The sequence below is a fragment of the Arachis ipaensis genome, chromosome B4 (assembly GCF_059453495.1).
Source record: "Arachis ipaensis isolate K30076 ecotype BB chromosome B4, ASM5945349v1, whole genome shotgun sequence".
NCBI classification, from domain to species: Eukaryota; Viridiplantae; Streptophyta; class Magnoliopsida; order Fabales; family Fabaceae; genus Arachis; species Arachis ipaensis.
In genome coordinates this window covers 81,520,803-81,538,475 of record NC_142439.1, presented here as the reverse complement: position 1 = coordinate 81,538,475, position 17,673 = coordinate 81,520,803, and the positions used below count along the sequence as shown (strand labels likewise).

At 40.7% G+C, this 17,673-nt stretch overlaps 1 pseudogene; it reads right to left on the bottom strand.

Moving 5' to 3' along the window:
* LOC148568120 (uncharacterized) overlaps positions 1-5,010 on the bottom strand; it is a 49,140-nt pseudogene extending 44,130 nt beyond the window's left edge.
* Positions 5,011-17,673: the final 12,663 nt, after the last annotated feature.

Here is a 17,673-nt window from a genome sequence, read left to right as displayed (position 1 = left end):
GTTATTGATTTCTTACAATAATTGTTGTTAGATTTTATTGTTGTTATCAATTTACTTTGCTTTCCTTTAGTTCCTTCCAAGTGTTTGATGAAATGCTTAGTTGGATTTTAGTGTAGATTTTGTTCCTCTTGGCCTAGGTGGAGTAATTAGTGACGCTTGAGTTATCTAATTCCTTTGTTGATTGATAATTAGAAGTTGCTAATTGATTTGGATATCACTAAAGCTAGTCTTTCCTTTGGGAGTTGGCTAGGACTTGTGGAATCAAGTTGATTCATCCACTTGACTTTCCTCCATGGTTAGAGGTTAACTAAGTGGTAGCAAAGGATAATTTGTGGTCACAATTGAGGAGGATAACTAGGATAGGACTTCTAGTTCTCATACCTTGCCAAGAGCTTTCATAGTTGTTAGTTTATTCTCTTTGCCATTTATATTTCTTGTCTAAAACCTCAAAACCCCAAACATACTCCAGAACCAATAACACGGACACTTTCTTGCAATTCCTAGGGAGAATGACCTGAGGTTCGATACTTCGGTTTATAAATTTAGGGGTTTGTACTTGTGACAAATAAATTTTTATATGAAAGGATTATTGTTGGTTTAGAAACTATACTTTACAACGAGATTTCAATTGTGAATTCTAGACCACACAAAAGTCTTCTCATCAACGACCCAGTGCACTTGTTGGTTGGTTGATAAACCACTATTTTATGATTTATCTTGTACTTAATTGAGTGTTTTTATCAATTCTTCACCCACTTATTCATATAATTTGCATGATTTTACAATTCCTTCCTTATTCTATGATATATGTGAAAACATGTTTCCTATGCCTTAAAAATATTAATTTTAATTATCCTTTATTACCATTTGATGCCGTGATTTATGTGTTAAGTATTTTCAGGCTTTATAGGACAGGAATGGCTTAGAGGATAGAAAAGAAACATGCAAAAATGGAAGGAACGAGCAAAATGAAGTTTTGAAGAAAATGGCAGCGACGCGGATGCGTGCTTAGCGTAGAACACAAGCGACGTGCACGCATAGATGACGTGAACGCGCGCCTAGCAAGAATCACGAGCGATGCGAACGTGTGACTAACGCGTACGCGTGACAAGGAAAACTTCCAAATGACGCGTACGCGTGACCCATGCACACGCGTGACGGACGCCACGTGCAGAAAATTGCAGAAAACACCCTCAGTGATTTCTAGACCCTTTTTCGGCCCAAATCTAAGCCCAGAAATACAGAATAGAGGCTGGAGAATGGGGGAATCAAAGGATTCATTCAACATACATTCTAGAATGGACAATTTTAGGTTTTAGATGTAGTTTTAGAGGGAGAGAGGCTCTCTCCTCTCTTTTAGGTTTTAGGATTTCTCTTAGTTTATGGTTCATTCCTTCTCAATTCCAGGTTCTATGTTTCTTTAATTTAGTTTCTCTTCTACTTTCAATTATTCTATTACTTTAGTTGATTACTTGATGTTGCCAAATTGGTTTATGGATTCCTATGTTTAAATTTAATTTTTTATTCAATACAATTCGAGTTATTTCAGATTTATGATTGCTTTCTTCTATTTATGATATAAATAATTTAGATTTTTTCCCCTTTGCTTTGGTTGAGTAATTGGTGACACTTGAGTTATCAAACTCAGCTGTTGATTGAAAATTGGAATCTGCTGATTGATTTGGATCCCTCTAAAGCTAGTCTTTCCATAGGAGTTGACTAGGACTTGAGGAATCAAATTGATTAGTCCACTTGACTTTCCTTTATTTAGTAAGGGTTAACTAAGTGGGAGCAATAAACAATTCTGATCGCACCAGATAAGGATAACTAGGATTGGATTTCCAGTTCTCATACCTTGCCAAGAGTTTTTCTAGTTATTAATTTACTTTTCTGCTATTTAATTTCCCTGTTCAATCTTTCAAAAACCCATAAATATACCTTTTTCCATAACCAATAATAAATCACACCTCCCTGCATTCCTTGAGAAGATGACCCGAGGTTTAAATACTTCGGTTATAAATTTTATTGGGTTTTGTTACTTGTGACAACCAAACTTTTGTACGAAAGGATTCTCTGTTGGTTTAGAAACTATACTCACAACGTGATTATTCTTGTAAAATTCTTTGCCGGCAGAAAAACAGTTCGTCAAAAAAATGGCGCCGTTGCCGGGGAATTGCAATTGTGTTCCTTATTATTGGTTATTGTAAATATTTTATTTTGCTTGTTTATTTATTTTTATTTTTGTTTTTAATTTTTATTAGCTACTATGAGTTCTCACCCCGTCGCTTTGAGTTTGGTTCTAATATTGTTAAAAAGAATGGAAGCTATAACAGGAACATGTGTCAAGGTTGAAACAATCACAGCTGGAAGGAGCCACGAGGATCTGATCAACCCTTTTGGCAACAACACCTTCCAAAGTACCATGAAAAATGACCATTCTACGATACATACCAAGACAATAGTTATAGTAGACCCTTTCATGATAAACCACCTCCATCAAATTGCTATGGTCAAGAGCCATTCCGAGGTGCGTACCAAAATGATAGATATGGTGGACCCCTTGTAGTTACTAACAATCCCCATCATACACCCATAAACCACCTCCTCAACATAGCTTTGAACCACCATACTCACAAGTTAACTACAACCATTCACCACCATATGACCCTAACCTTTATCCACCCCAATTCCAATCCAATTACTCCCAAGAACCACCACTTCCGTATGCACCATGTCCATATCCATCGACCCAAGAATCACAGGCTCGCCTCAAGGAAACAGTAGATCAATTTCATGCAACCCTTCATCAACTAGAGCAAGCAATAAATCAATTAGCTTCCTGACATTCGGGCACTCAAGGAACTCCCATGGCCTCATGTGGAGAATCTAATGAAGAACATAGCATGAAGGAGACACTGGAAACTCCGGTTGACAGTACGGAACATGACTTTGTACTAGAACAAATAGAGGAAGCTGCAATTATCGAAGGAGAATAATTGGTTGAAGACTTAGGAGACACTGAACCTCCATGGGAATCAAGAATTGTAGAGAATTCCGCCAAGAAATTTGCAATCGATGCTAAGAAGGATAGTGCACAACCCCCAAAGCATGTATCTTATGAAGAACTGGATAGAACAGATCAAGAAGCGAGTTTTCTTGGTAATGATGATCATGAACTAAGCTTTCCTAAAAATGAACTTGCATCCGCAATTGAGTTCTTTGAGATTGAAGAATCTTCCCCAAGAAAATATGAGGATGATGTGGAGGTAGACTTTTCTCAACCCCCAACTTATGACTTGAGTGATGAGGAAGAAATCGAAGACTTTGATTAAGACGTGGTTGCAGTTGAAGAGGTTTGTAAGGAAATGAAAGAATTCACAGAAGAGTACAAGGGAGTGGAACTTGAAATACCACTGGAAACACCTCTTCCAAAGCCATTACCACCCAATACAAACTTCAAGTGGGTAAAATCCTTAGCCTTTATCTTTACCTTTCCACTTGAATATGGTTTGTTTGAAACCGATGGACAGCTTAGAGCTCTTTGTTGCTTTAAGAGTAAGAGGGAAATGGTTAGTAATAGAAGTTGGTATCCAAGGTTCAATACAATTCCACGATCCAATTGGAAGTGCAAGGATTGGTATAGAGCTCGATTGAATGGGTCTCGGAAGATGTTTGGGTATCTCAATGAGAATTCAAATTACTTATTACCCGGTTGGAACGAAGATGGTTAACAAGAAGACAGGTACAGAAGCAAGGTTTGGGATCCTGGAATTCATTCTGATAATCAACACCCCTGGGACCTGAACACCTGCTTTAACTTGCTTGAAGGCTTTACGTGCCTAGTTTGGGACCCCGGAGGCTATTGGAATTGCAAACGTTGGTGGAGATTTCTGGATGAGTTCAAGCACAAGCCACCATAACAGGGAGCTCATCAAATGTCCAACTTAAGGACTTTAACTAAAAGTGCTAGGTGGGAGACAACCCACCGTGGTATGATCGTTCTTTTTTTTAATTTTGATTTTTATTTTGTTTTGTTTGTTTTTAGTTTCATTTTATTTTATTTTATTTTCCCTAGTATCATTCATAACATCCGCATCAGCATACGTATTTTGCATTCTGCATATTAAAAAAAAATGCCATACCACGCGGGCGCATGGACCACGCGTGGGCGTCGATTCCAAATTGGCGTCGCCATCCAACGCCCAGAAAATTGGGCTGGAATCATGCGGCTGGTATGCGTTAGGCACAATTTGGGCCACGCGTGCGCGTCAATATCACGTATACATCATTTTCACTTACACACACCACGCGTGAGTGTGGGCGACGCGTACGCGTCGTGTGAAAATTTTAGCCCCCTTAATTGAAACAGAGAGTTGCGCCAAAACGACGCTGGATTTGTGCATTTAGCACAATTCTAGTCGACGCGTACGCGTGCTTCACGCGTACGCGTCATTTTCATTATCCCCCATTCACGCGTTCGCGTTAATGATGCCTTCGCATCGTTGCACTTTCGCCTTATCCACGCTGTCGCGTGATCCACGCGTTCATGTGGATTTGAAATCACTTAACCCCCGGACGCGAAAACACTAGCCCTCGCGTGCTCACTTTTGTTCCCCCTCCCTCACAGTCTTCTCCTATTCCCCCCTCCAACCACCCAACCACCACCGCCGACCCAGCCGTCGCGCCCCCACCGTCGAAAACCCCTCGCCGCACCTCCCTCAACCCCCTCTTTTCCCCATTCTCTTCCTTTTCTTTCCCCTACCCCCTCCTCACCTTTGCCCTGCTGCCAACCCAACCCCGCCACGACATCCTAACGCCGGCCACCACCACCTCAACGCCACACTCCTCTCCTCGCCCCTCCCCTTCTTCTCTTCCTCTCCCTATCCCTCCTTCACCACCTGCCTCCACCCGGACCGCCGTGCCGCCTCCCAGCGCCGCCATGCCACCTCCTAGTGCCGCCCACCAGTGCCACCACACCACCACCCTCTCTCTTCGTTCAATTTCTTTCATTACGCACACCAGGTTCTATTACACTCCGATTCCTTTCCCGTTCCAGTTAGTTCGTTTGCATATTTGTCAATTCTGTTCAAATTAGGATAGTTAGAGATGCATGTTCGTAGTGGATTTTAGGTGGTTAGGTAGCTAGGATGTGGTTAGTAGATTTAGGTCTGATAATTGCATCGTTCTTGTTGCTTGCTTTATCTGTTTCGCAATTCTGAAATTGCTGTGCTGTTGATGTTGCTATTCACTACTGTTCCATTCCTGTTCGATACTATTTTGTTTCATCGGATCTTAATTGAGTGTTGCAAATGCCTATACAACTGCACATACATTAGCATTCCTGTTGCCATTTGCTTTATCCTCATTGATTCAGTAAGCCGAATACATTGCATCCATATCCTATATTCTTGCTTGCTTTCTGAATTTGCTAAAGCCAGGCTGATTACATATACCTAATTACTGCTGTTTTGGATTAGCTAAATCACTTATTGCTGTTTTGGATTGGCTAAACTTGCTTATTGCCTATACTTGCTATTTTTGGTCTTACCTGTTCTAGGATTCATATGAGCTGCTAATCTTGCTTAGAAGTAATGCTACTTGCATTATTAGACTATTTAATTTTCCGGGAACGTCCAATTTATAGCCGGAATGCTGCCCGATTTTTCCGCAAATTGTTTCACTCAAATCTCATTTATAAATTGGCTTTGGTACTTTTGAACTCTGCACTAATTGGTTTCAACCAAGCCAATTCATAGATGAATGGGCTAGCATTCCTATTCCTTCTGGTTCCCTTCTTAGTTAAATCGCATTATTGATGATTTTATTCATTTTGCACTTCTTTTATTTCTTTGATTTATCATCATTAATCTGCATTCTCTGCTTGAATGTGAGTTGCTGGTTCTTTAAGTTTGTGCAATTTTTGTTAACTAGGAACTATAATACCATGCCACTAATTTTAACTTCACTCTTTAACCCTTAACTGCATTAACTTTCTAACTTCTCTCTTAGTTTTCAACTAACTGATTTCAAACCATTTCAAGGCATGATTATTATTGTTCTTGACAAACAAGCATTCTGCATATCATAGATCTTGGATTGTGATTTTTATTTAAATTCTTTGACTTTTAGCTTGCCTACAGTCCAAAATTCTACATCTATCTAACTCACTTCATGCTTATATTGCTATTCTATTCCTCTTTTGCCCATCTATGCTTATATTGCTCAAATACTATTTACTTACCTGTTTTCCTGCTTTAGTTTAATAAACTGTATCCTGGAACCTCTACTTTTTAGGATGTCTAACCCAAAAGGCAAAGGAAAAGCCAAAGCAAGCACAGGCAAAAGAAAAAGAGGAGAATTGATGACAAGTCATCTTAGCCTATTTTCACTAGTCTTTTTCTTTTGTTTTCAATTGATTTTATGCACTTTCTTAAGCCATAAGCAAGCCAATTAGGTAGATTTCCATGTTTCCTTTGATTCAATCAACCATATATGAATTCATGCACTTTCATGAGATTTTATGCTATAATTGTCATATATTATGAAAGAAACACAATCTCATGATTTGGGGCATAGCTTTGATTGTTTTGATTGATTGATGATAGGTGGAAAGAGTTTTGAAGAAGGTTGAAGGAAGAAGGAATGGCTAGGAGCAAGAGAGAATAAAAAGTTTGAGCCAAAGTTTGCCTCAAACTTTAGCTCAAACTTTTAGAAGAGTTGAAAACATGCCAGAGGAAAAAAGCTTGAGCCAAAGTTTGCCTCAAACTTTAGCTCAAACTTTTGGAAGAATTGAAAACACTCCAGAGGAAAAAAAGCTTGAGCAAAAGTTTGCCTTAAACTTTAGCTCAAACTTTTGGGAGAAAAGCTTGAGCCAACGTTTGCCTCAAACTTTTTGGCAAACGTTGGCATCACAAAACCAACACCCTGGAGGAGAAAAGCTTGCGCCAACGTTTGCCTCAAACTTTTTGGCAAACGTTGGCACCACACTTGCACACCCTGAAGGAGAAAAGTTTGCGCCAACGTTTGCCTCAAGCTTTTTGGAAAATGTTGGCGCCACACATATACACAAGGGGGCCAACGTTTGAGCAAAAGTTTGACCTCAAACTTTAGCCCAAACGTTGGTAGCAGCAAGTGAAGCCATCTGGTATAAAAAGTTTGAGTAAAAGTTTGCCTCAAACTTTTACTCAAACTTTTACTCAAACTTTTATGATTTCAACCCGGTTCACAATGGATCTTTCTCCAACTCCAAGAGCAATCAACCAAGGCCTTTATCAACCCAATTCCATCAAGAGCAAAGGCCCAATTCAAAGCTTGAAAACCATTTGAAGAAAGTGTATAAATAGCTTAGGATTTAAGTTTTAGGGGAGCTTTCCTTCTTAGTTTTGCTGGGTAGTTTTTGGAGAGTTTTTGGATTTTGAATTGTTCTGAGTTTCTGAGTTTGGGGAAGGAGAATTGAATTCTCTTCCTCTTAGTTTTCTTGTTTTCAATTTCAATTACTCTTGTCTTGAGTCTTGGGTGTTGAGAATTGGAGAAATTCTGTCTCAATCTCACCTTGAGATCTCTTTCTGTTTCTTTTACTGCACCATTGGAGAATTGAGATTTACATTCAAGCTTTCTTCTGTTTTGATCTTTAATTTCTTGCAATTGAATTCTACATTTGGATCTAGGAAGGCATTGAGATCTAGACTCGGTTATCTAGTCTCTTGGGTCCTGAGATCTGGAGTTTGCATTTTAAATTCTCTGTTTAAAGCTTTTCAAGTTCATTTACATTTCCGTTTGAGATCCAGTTCAATTCAAGTCACTTTCTACTTGTCTGATTAATGCAATTTACTTTTCCTTGTTTAATCTCTGCAAATCCACTTCCCAATTCCCTTTATAATTCAAGCCATTTACATTTCTTGCACTTTAAGATTCTACAATTTACATTTCTTGCAATCTAAGTTTCTGCAATTTACATTACTTGTTCTTTAAGATTCAGCTTATTTACTTTCTTTGCTCTTTAATTTTCTGCAATCTACCCTTCTCCCTTTACATTTCAAGCAATTTAGTTTCTGCAATCACAAATCACCCAACCAATACTTGATTCGCTTGACTAAATCAACCACTAAACTAAAATTGCTCAATCCTTCAATCCCTGTGGGATCGACCTCACTCCCGTGAGTTTTATTACTTGATGCGACCCGGTGCACTTGCCGGTTAGATTTGTGTGTTTGGAATTCGTTTTCCGAAAATACACATCAAGAATCATCTACCACTATTTTAGATATCTTACACGATGATTCCTGGCGTGAGAAAAACTTTACTCCGCAAGAAAAAGCAGATCAACTCGTGCCTGCCACTGATCCGATCAAGTTCGCAAACCGTTATTGTGAACTAAAGTATGATGTCTTTGGGACTCACAGGCACCTATACTTGGAAAAGACCCTCAGAATCCCAGCTGAACTACAGCAGTACACTACCGAACAGATAAAACAGAGAGGCTGGTTCTTTTTGGAGAGGAACTTGACTGAGGTTGATGGATCTTGGGTCAGAGAATTTTACTGCAACTATTTTAAAATGACCCTGGATGCAGTACAGCTCAGAGGGAAGCAGATTTTAGTTACTGAGGAGGCAATTGAAGATATCCTGCAATTCCAGCCTAAGTCAGATGAACCAGATGGTTACCAGAAGGTTGAGGAAGATATGAGGTTTATGCGTTTTGACTGGGAAGCAGTGAAGAGCACCATAGCTCTTGATCCTACTGTCCCATGGGTTATGGGTAAATCAACAGTGCACCCTAAAGGCATCAAGATCAATTATCTAAACGATGAGGCTCGGCTATGGCAACAAATTCTGAGCAACTATGTGATGCCGAGCACTCACGAGACTAAGGTGCCAGCTGCCATGATTACTCTTATTTGGTGCATGATGGAAGGCAAGGACCTGTACCTTCCCCGATTCATCCGTCACTCCATGGCTGAAGTCCATGTTCAAGGTACTCTGCCTTTCCCATACCTGATTACCCAGTTGGGCCGCCGAGCTGAGGTACCCTGGGTGCCTGAGGATGAGAAGCCACCAGCCGCAGACTGCAGGAAGATCATCCCACATGGCAGAAAGTTCATAGCTCTGGGTTATAGACCACCCTCTCTCACTGCATCCGCTGATGCAGCCACATTTTCTGATGCCCCTTCAGCACCTCCAGCACCACCCACACCCACAGCACCCTCATCTGCCTCCCAGCCCATTTACCACCTTGTGCACCGCCTCTTTGAGCGGCTAAACTAGATGGAGCGCTGCAACCAGCGGCGATATGAGCGGTCTGAGCTTCGTAGCAAGCGACGCTATGAGCATTTGAAGTTGATGATCCGGTCAGGCCACCATGACATCCCCTCCGAGCCTGACACACCATCAAAGCCATCTAAGGAGGAAGAGGATGAGCAGGAGGACGATGCACGAGCAGAGGCTGTGCAGGCAGGACCCGAGCAGGCTGCGCCACATCATGTGGAGCCCCAGCAGATACAGCCAGCAGACCCACAGGTCCCTATACATATAGAGCCTCTGCTTCAGTAGGTAGATCCTCAGACACTCACATAGACTGCAGCACCTCAGGCCGCCATTGAGACACCAGCAGAGCACCCTTCCGGAGATGCCACTTCTTCACACCCAGCCTGATTGAGCATCGAGGACGATGTTATTGTATAAGTGTGGGGAGGTCGCCATCTCTGGCATATGTTATTTTGGTGAACTACTTTCAGACTCTTTATCCTATTTTATTTCTTTTTCTGTATTTTTATTTTATTTTATCTTATTCTCCTTTTCAAGTACTTGCACATTTTCTTTTGCTGTATTTCTGTTTATTTCTACTTTATTTCTACATTTTGCATTTTGGGCTGTTGATGCACGAATTGTGAATCACACTTTTCAGAACTCGTACCACTAACCAGCAAGTGCACTGGGTTGTCCAAGTAATATCTTACATGAGTAAGGGTCGAATCCCACGGAGATTGTTGGCTTGAAGCAATCTATGGTTATCTTGTAGCTCTTAGTCAGGAAATCAATTATAATTATCAGTTTGAATTGCGAAGAATAAAAGAGCATGAATAAAATACTTGTTATGGAGTAATGGAGAATATGTTGGAGTTTTGGAGATGCTTTGTCCTCTGAATCTCTGCTTTCCTACTGTCATCTTCTTCACGCACGCAAGTTTCCTCCTATGGCAAGCTGTGTGTTGGTGGATCACCGTTGTTAATGGCTACCATCCGTTCTTTCAGTGAAAATGGTCCAGGTGCGCTGTCACCATACGGCTAATCATCTGTCGGTTCTTGATCATGCTGGAATAGGATCTATTGATCCTTTTGCGTCTGTCACTACGCCCAACACTCGCGAGTTTGAAGCTCGTCATAGTCATTCAATCCTTGAATCCTACTCGGAATATCATAGACAAGGTTTAGACTTTTTGGATTCTCAAGAATGCTGCCAATGGATTCTAGCTTATACCACGAAGATTCTGATTAATGAATTCAAGAGATACTCATTCAATCGAAGGTAGAACGGAGGTGGTTGTCAGGCACGCGTTCATAGGTTGAGAATGGTGATGAGTGTCACGGATCATCACATCCATCATATTGAAGTGCGAATGAACATCTTAGATAGAAACAAGCGTGTTTGAATAGAAAATAAAAATAATTGCATTAATTCATCGGGACACAACAGAGCTCCTCACCCCCAATAATAGAGTTTAGAGACTCATGCCATCAAAGAGTACAAAGTTCAGATCTAAAATGTCATGAGGTTCAAAATAAATCTCTAAAAGTTGTTTAAATACTAAACTAGTAACCTAGGTTTACAGAAAATGAGTAAACTAAGATAGATAGTGCAGAAATCCACTTCTGGGGCCCACTTGGTGTGTGCTGGGGCTGAGACTTGAGCTTTACACGTGCCTAGGCTGTTTCTAGAGTTAAACGCCAGGTTGTAACCTGTTTCTGGCGTTTAACTCCAACTTGTAACCTGTTTCTGGCGTTTAACGCCATAATGCAACATGGAACTGCCGTTGAACACCAGTTTACATCATCTATCCTTGAGCAAAGTATAGACTATTATATATTGCTGGAAAGCCCTGGATGTCTACTTTCCAACGCAATTGAGAGCGTGCCAATTGGAATCTTGTAGCTCCAAAAAATTTATTCCGAGTGCAGGGAGGTCAGAATCCAATAGTATCAGCAGTCCTTTTTTAGCCTGAATCAGATTTTTGCTCAGCTCCCTCAATTTCAGCCAGAAATTACCTGAAATCACAGAAAAACACACAAACTCCTAGTAAAGTCCAGAAATGTAATATTTATTTAAAAAATAATAAAAATATAATAAAAAGTGACTAAAACATATTAAAAACTACCTAAAAACAATGCCAAAAAGCGTATAAATTATCCGCTCATCACAACACCAAACTTAAATTGTTGCTTGTCCCCAAGTAACTAAAAACAAAGTAGGATAAAAAGAAGAGAATATACAATAAATTCCAAAAACATCTATGAAGATCAGTCTTAATTAGATGAGCGGGGCTATTAGCTTTTTGCTTCCGAACAGTTTTGGCATCTCACTTTATCCTTTGAAGTTCAGAATGATTGGTATCTATAGGAACTCAGAATTCAGATAGTGTTATTGATTCTCCTAGTTTAGTATGTTGATTCTTGAACACAGCTACTTTATGAGTCTTGGCCGTGGCCCTAAGCACTCTGTTTTCCAATATTACCACCGGATATATACATGCCACAGACACATAACTGGGTGAACCTTTTCAGATTGTGACTCAGCTTTGCTGAAGTCCCCAACTAGAGGTGTCCAGGGTTATTAAGCACACTCTATTTTTGCTTTGGACCTCGATTTTAACCGCTCAGTCTCAAGTTTTCACTTGACACCTTCACGCCACAAGCACATGGTTAGGGACAGCTTGGTTTAGCCGCTTAGGCCAGGATTTTATTCCTTTAGGCCCTCCTATCCACTGATGCTCAAAGCCTTGGATCCTTTTTATTACCCTTGCCTTTTAGTTTTAAGGGTTATTGGCTTTTTGCTCTTGCCGTTTAGTTTAAAGAGCTTTTGGCTTTTTCTGCTTGATTTTTCTTTTTCTTGCTCTCTTTTTTTTCGCATTTTTTTCTGCAAGCTTTGTTCTTCACTGCTTTTTCTTGCTTCAAGAATCATTTTTATGATTTTTCAGATTATCAAATAACATTTCTCCTTTTTCATCATTCTTTCAAGAGCCAATAATTTTGACATTCATAAACAACAAATTTAAAAGACATATGTACTGTTCAAGCATTCATTCAGAAAACAAAAAGTATTGCCACCACATCAAAATAATTAAACTATTTTAAAATTCGAAATTCATGTACTTCTTTTTCTTTTTCAGAAAACATTTTTCATTTAAGAAATGTGATGGATTCATAGGACATTCATATCTTTAAGACATAGACACTTAGATACTAGTGATCATGTAATAAGACCCAAACATAAATAAACATAAAGCATAGTAAACGAAAAACAGAGAAATAAGAGCAAGGAGATTAAGGAACGGGTCCACCTTAGTGAGGGTGGCGTCTTCCTCTTCTTGAAGAACCAATGGTGCTCTTGAGCTCCTCTATGTCTCTTCCTTGTCTTTGTTGCTCCTTCCTCATAGCTCTTTGATCTGCAGTCAAATGCTCTACCACTGAACTATGGACCCTTGAGATGAACCTCTCCATCTCTCATGACTCGGGGGTGAAAGCAACTGCCTTCCTTTTCCTCTTTCTAGAGGTTTCTCCGGCCTTAGGTGCCATAAATAGTTATGAAAAAACAAAAAGCAACGCTTTTTTTCACACCAAACTTAAAAGGTTTGCTCGTCCTCGAGCAAAAGAAGATAGAAGGGAGTAGAAGGAGAAGTGGAGGAGAATGAGGTGTGTGAATGGGTGGGTATGGGAGGGAAATGGGTTGAATTGGAATGGTGAGGTAGGTGGGGATCCTGTGGGGTCCACAGATCCTGAGGGGTCAAGGACTTAGCATCCCTGCTCCATTGAGGCATGCAAAACGCCCTTAGCGTGCAATCCTGGCATTTAACGCCAGACTGCTGCTTGTTTCTGGCGTTAAATGCCAGCTTTTCCCCTTTCTTGGCGTTGAACGCCAACTTCGTGCTTGTTTCTGGAGTTTAACGCCAGCTTGATGCTTCTTTCTGGCGTTAAACGCCAGCTTGTTGCTTCTTACTGGCGTTTAAACGCCAGTAAGCTCTTCCTCTAGGGTGAGCTATTTTTAATGCTATTTTTCATTCTGTTTTTGATTCTTCAGTAGTTTTTGTGACTTCACATGATCATCAACCTACAGAAAATGTAAAATAACAATGGAAACTAAATAGATATAGTTAAATAACATTGGGTTGCCTCCCAACAAGCGCTTCTTTATTGTCTTTAGCTGGACCTTGCTGAGCTTTTAATCTAGCCTCAGCCTTGAGCACTCTTGCTCAACATTGCCTTCAAGATAATGCTTGATTCTCTGTCCATTAACAATGAACTTCTTATCAGAATCAATATCTTGAAGCTCCACATAGCCATATGGTGACACACTTGTAATCACATATGGTCCCCTCACCAGGATTTTAGTTTCCCGGGGAATAGCCTGAGCCTAGAGTTAAACAACAGAACTTTCTATCCTGGTTCAAAGACTCTAGATGATAGCTTTCTGTCATGCCACCTTTTTGCTTTCTCTTTGTAAAGCTTGGCATTTTCGAAAGCAGTGAGTCTGAATTCCTCTAGCTCATTCAGCTGGAGCAATCTTTTTTCTCCAGCTAATTTGGCATCAAAGTTTAGGAATCTGGTTGCCCAATAGGCCTTATGCTCCAGTTCCATGGGCAGATGACAGACCTTACCATACACAAGCTGGTATGGAGAGGTCCCTATAGGAGTCTTGAATGCTGTTCTGTAAGCCCACAGAGCATCATCCAAGCTTCTCGCCCAATCCTTTCTACGGGTACTTACAGTCCGTTCTAGGATTCTTTTTATTTCTCTATTAGAGACTTCAGCTTGCCCATTTGTTTGTGGATGATACAGAGTTGCCACCTTGTGACTAATTTCATACCGGACCATAGCAGAGTAAAGCTGTTTGTTGCAGAAGTGAGTGCCCCCATCACTAATTAGTGCTCTAGGGACACCAAACCTGCTGAAGATATGTTTCTGGAGGAACTTCAGCACTGTCTTAGTATCATTAGTGGGTGTGGCAATGGCCTCTACCCATTTGGATACATAGTCGACTGCCACCAGAATATAAGTGTTTGTGTATGATGGTGGGAAGGGTCCCATGAAGTCAATACCCCATACGTCAAACAACTCAATCTCCAAGATTCCTTATTGAGGCATGGCATAACCATGAGGCAGATTACCAGCTCTCTGGCACCTGTCACAGTTACGCACAAACTCTCAGGAGTCTTTATAGAGAGTGGGCCAGTAGAAGCCACATTGGAGGACTTTTGTGGCTGTTCGCTCACCTCCGAAATGTCCTCCATATTGTGATCCATGACAATGCCATAGGATCTTCTGTGCTTCTTCTCTAGGCACACACCTACGGATTATTCTGTCTGCACATCTCTTAAAGAGATATGTTTCATCCCACAGGTAGTACTTTGCATCAGTAATTAATTTTTTCTTTTGTTGCTTGCTGTACTCCTTGGGTATGAATCTTGCAGCTTTATAGTTTGCAATGTCTGCAAACCATGGTGTTTCTTGGATGGCAAACAGTTGCTCATCCGGAAAGGTTTCAGAGATTTCAATAGAGGGGAAGGACATCCCTTCTACTGGCTCTATCCGGGACAGATGATCAGCCACTTGGTTCTCTGTCCCTTTTCTGTCTCTTATTTCTATATCAAACTCTTGCAGAAGTAACACCCATCTTATGAGCCTGGGTTTTGAATTCTGCTTTGTGAGTAGATATTTAAGAGAAGCATGGTCAGTATACACAATCACTTTTGATCCTACTAAGTATGATCTAAACTTGTCAATGGCATAAACCACTGCAAGCAATTCTTTTTCTGTGGTTGTGTAATTTTTTTGGGCATCATTTAAAATACGGCTAGCATAATAAATGACATGCAGAAGCTTGTTATGCCTTTGTCCCAGTACTGCACCAATGGCATGGTCACTGGCATCACACATTAGTTCGAATGGTAATGTCCAGTCTGGTACAGAAACAACTGGTGCTGTGACCAGCTTAGCTTTCAGGGTTTCAAATGCCTACAGACACTCTGTGTCAAACACAAATGGCGTGTCAGCAGCTAGCAGATTGCTCAGAGGTTTTGTAATTTTTGAAAAATCCTTTATAAACCTCCTATAGAATCCTGCATGCCCCAGAAAGCTTTTGATTACCTCTACCTTAGCTTGATCCACCTCTATTCCCTTGTTCGAAATCTTGTGCCCAAGGACAATCCCTTCAGTCACCATAAAGTGATATTTTTCCCAGTTTAAAACCAGGTTAGTCTCTTGGCATCTTTTCAGAACCAGAGTCAGGTGATTAAGACAGGAGCTGAATGAGTCTCCATATACTGAGAAGTCATCCATGAAGACTTCCATAAATTTTTCCACCATATCAGAGAAAATAGAGAGCATGCATCTCTAAAAGGTTGCAGGCGCATTACACAGCACAAATGGCATCCTTCTGTAGGCAAATACTCCAGATGGACATGTGAATGCTGTTTTCTCTTGATCCTGGGGATCTACTGCAATTTGGTTGTAGCCTGAATAGCCATCCAAAAAGCAGTAATAATCATGACCTACTAGTCTTTCTAGCATCTGGTCTATGAATGGTAAAGGAAAATGATCCTTTCTGGTGGCTGTATTGAGCCTTCTGTAGTCAATACACATGCGCCACCCTGTAACTATTCTTGTAGGAACCAGTTCATTTTTTTCATTATGAACCACTGTCATGCCTCCCTTTTTGGGGATAACTTGGACAGGGCTCACCTAGGGGCTATCAGAAATAGGATAAATAATCCCAGCCTCCAGTAACTTGGTGACCTCTTTCTGTACCACTTCCTTCATGGCTGGATTTAACCGCCTCTGTGGTTGAACCACTAGCTTAGCATCATCCTCCAATAGGATCTTGTGCATGCATCTAGCTGGGCTTATGCCCTTAAGGTCAATTATGGACCACCCAAGAGCTGTCTTGTGTGTCCTTAGCACTTGAAGTAGTGCTTCCTCTTCCTGTGAATTTAAAGCATAGCTTATGATCACTGGAAAAGTGTCACCTTCTCCTAGAAATGCATATTTCAGGGATGGTGGTAATGGTTTGAGCTCGGGTTTAGGAGGTTTTTCCTCTACCTGAGAAATTTCCAGAGGCTCTTTCAATTCCTCTGAATCCTCCAAATCAGGCTGAACATCTTTAAAGATGTCTTCCAGCTCTGATTCGAGACTCTCAGCCATGTTTATCTCCTCTACCAAAGAGTCAATAAGATCAACTTTCATGCAGTCTTTTGGTGTGTCTGGATGCTGTATGGCTTTGACAGCATTTAACTTGAACTCATCCTCATTGACCCTCAGGGTTACTTCTCCCTTTTGGACATCAATGAGAGTTCGTCCAGTTGCTAGGAAGGGTCTTCCTAGAATGAGAGTAGCACTCTTGTGCTCTTCCATTTCCAGCACTACAAAGTCAGTGGGAAAGGCAAATGGCCCAACCCTGACAATCATGTCTTCAATCACGCCTGATGGGTATTTAATGGAGCCATCAGCAAGTTGGAGACATATCCTGGTTGGTTTGACTTCTTCAGTTAAACCAAGCTTTCTGATAGTGGATGCAGGTATTAGGTTGATGCTTGCCCCAAGATCACATAAAGCTGTCTTGGTGCAATCACCCTCTAATATACATGGTATCATAAAGCTCCTTGGATCTTTAAACTTTTCTGAGAAGCTTTTCAGAATGACTGCACTGCATTCTTCAGTGAGGAGAACTCTTTCAGTTTCTCTCCAATCCTTCTTATGACTCAAGATCTCTTTCATGATCTTGGCATAAGAAGGTATTTGCTCAAGTGCCTCTACAAACGGAATCTTTATTTCAAGAGTCCTGAGATAGTCTGCAAAGCGGGCAAATTGCTTATCCTGCTCCTCCTGGCAGAGTTTTTGAGGATAAGATATCTTGGCTTTGTATTCCTCAACCTTAGTTGCTGCAGGTTTATTTCCTACAGAGGTGGTTGGAGAAGCCTTTTTAGAGGGGTTGCTATTAGCACTTGTATGTGTCTGATCCCTCACTGGTGTTTGGATGCCAGGGTTAGAAGTTTGATTGGCGTTGGACGCCAGCTTCTTACCTGTTTCTGGCGTTTGAACGCTAGAACTGAGCTTCCATTGGGCGTTTAACACCAGCTCCTTGCCTGTTTCTGGCATTTGAACGCCAGAATTGTTCCTCTCTGGGCTCTTACTATCCTTAGAGGGATTTTGGATGATATTTTGCTCATCCTCTGTCAGTTGTTCTCTTCTTAGCTTTCTGCTGCTTTGAAGTGAGGTATTTAATGTTTTTTCACTTCTTAATTGAACTGCCTGGCACTCTTCTGTTATCTGCTTTGATAACTGCTATTTTGTCTGATTCAATTGTGCCTCCATATTTTTATTAGCATTTTTAGTGTCTTGTAGCATCTCCTTGAATTCTGCTAGCTATTTTGTTAGAAAACACAATTGTTGATTGAGTTCAGCAACT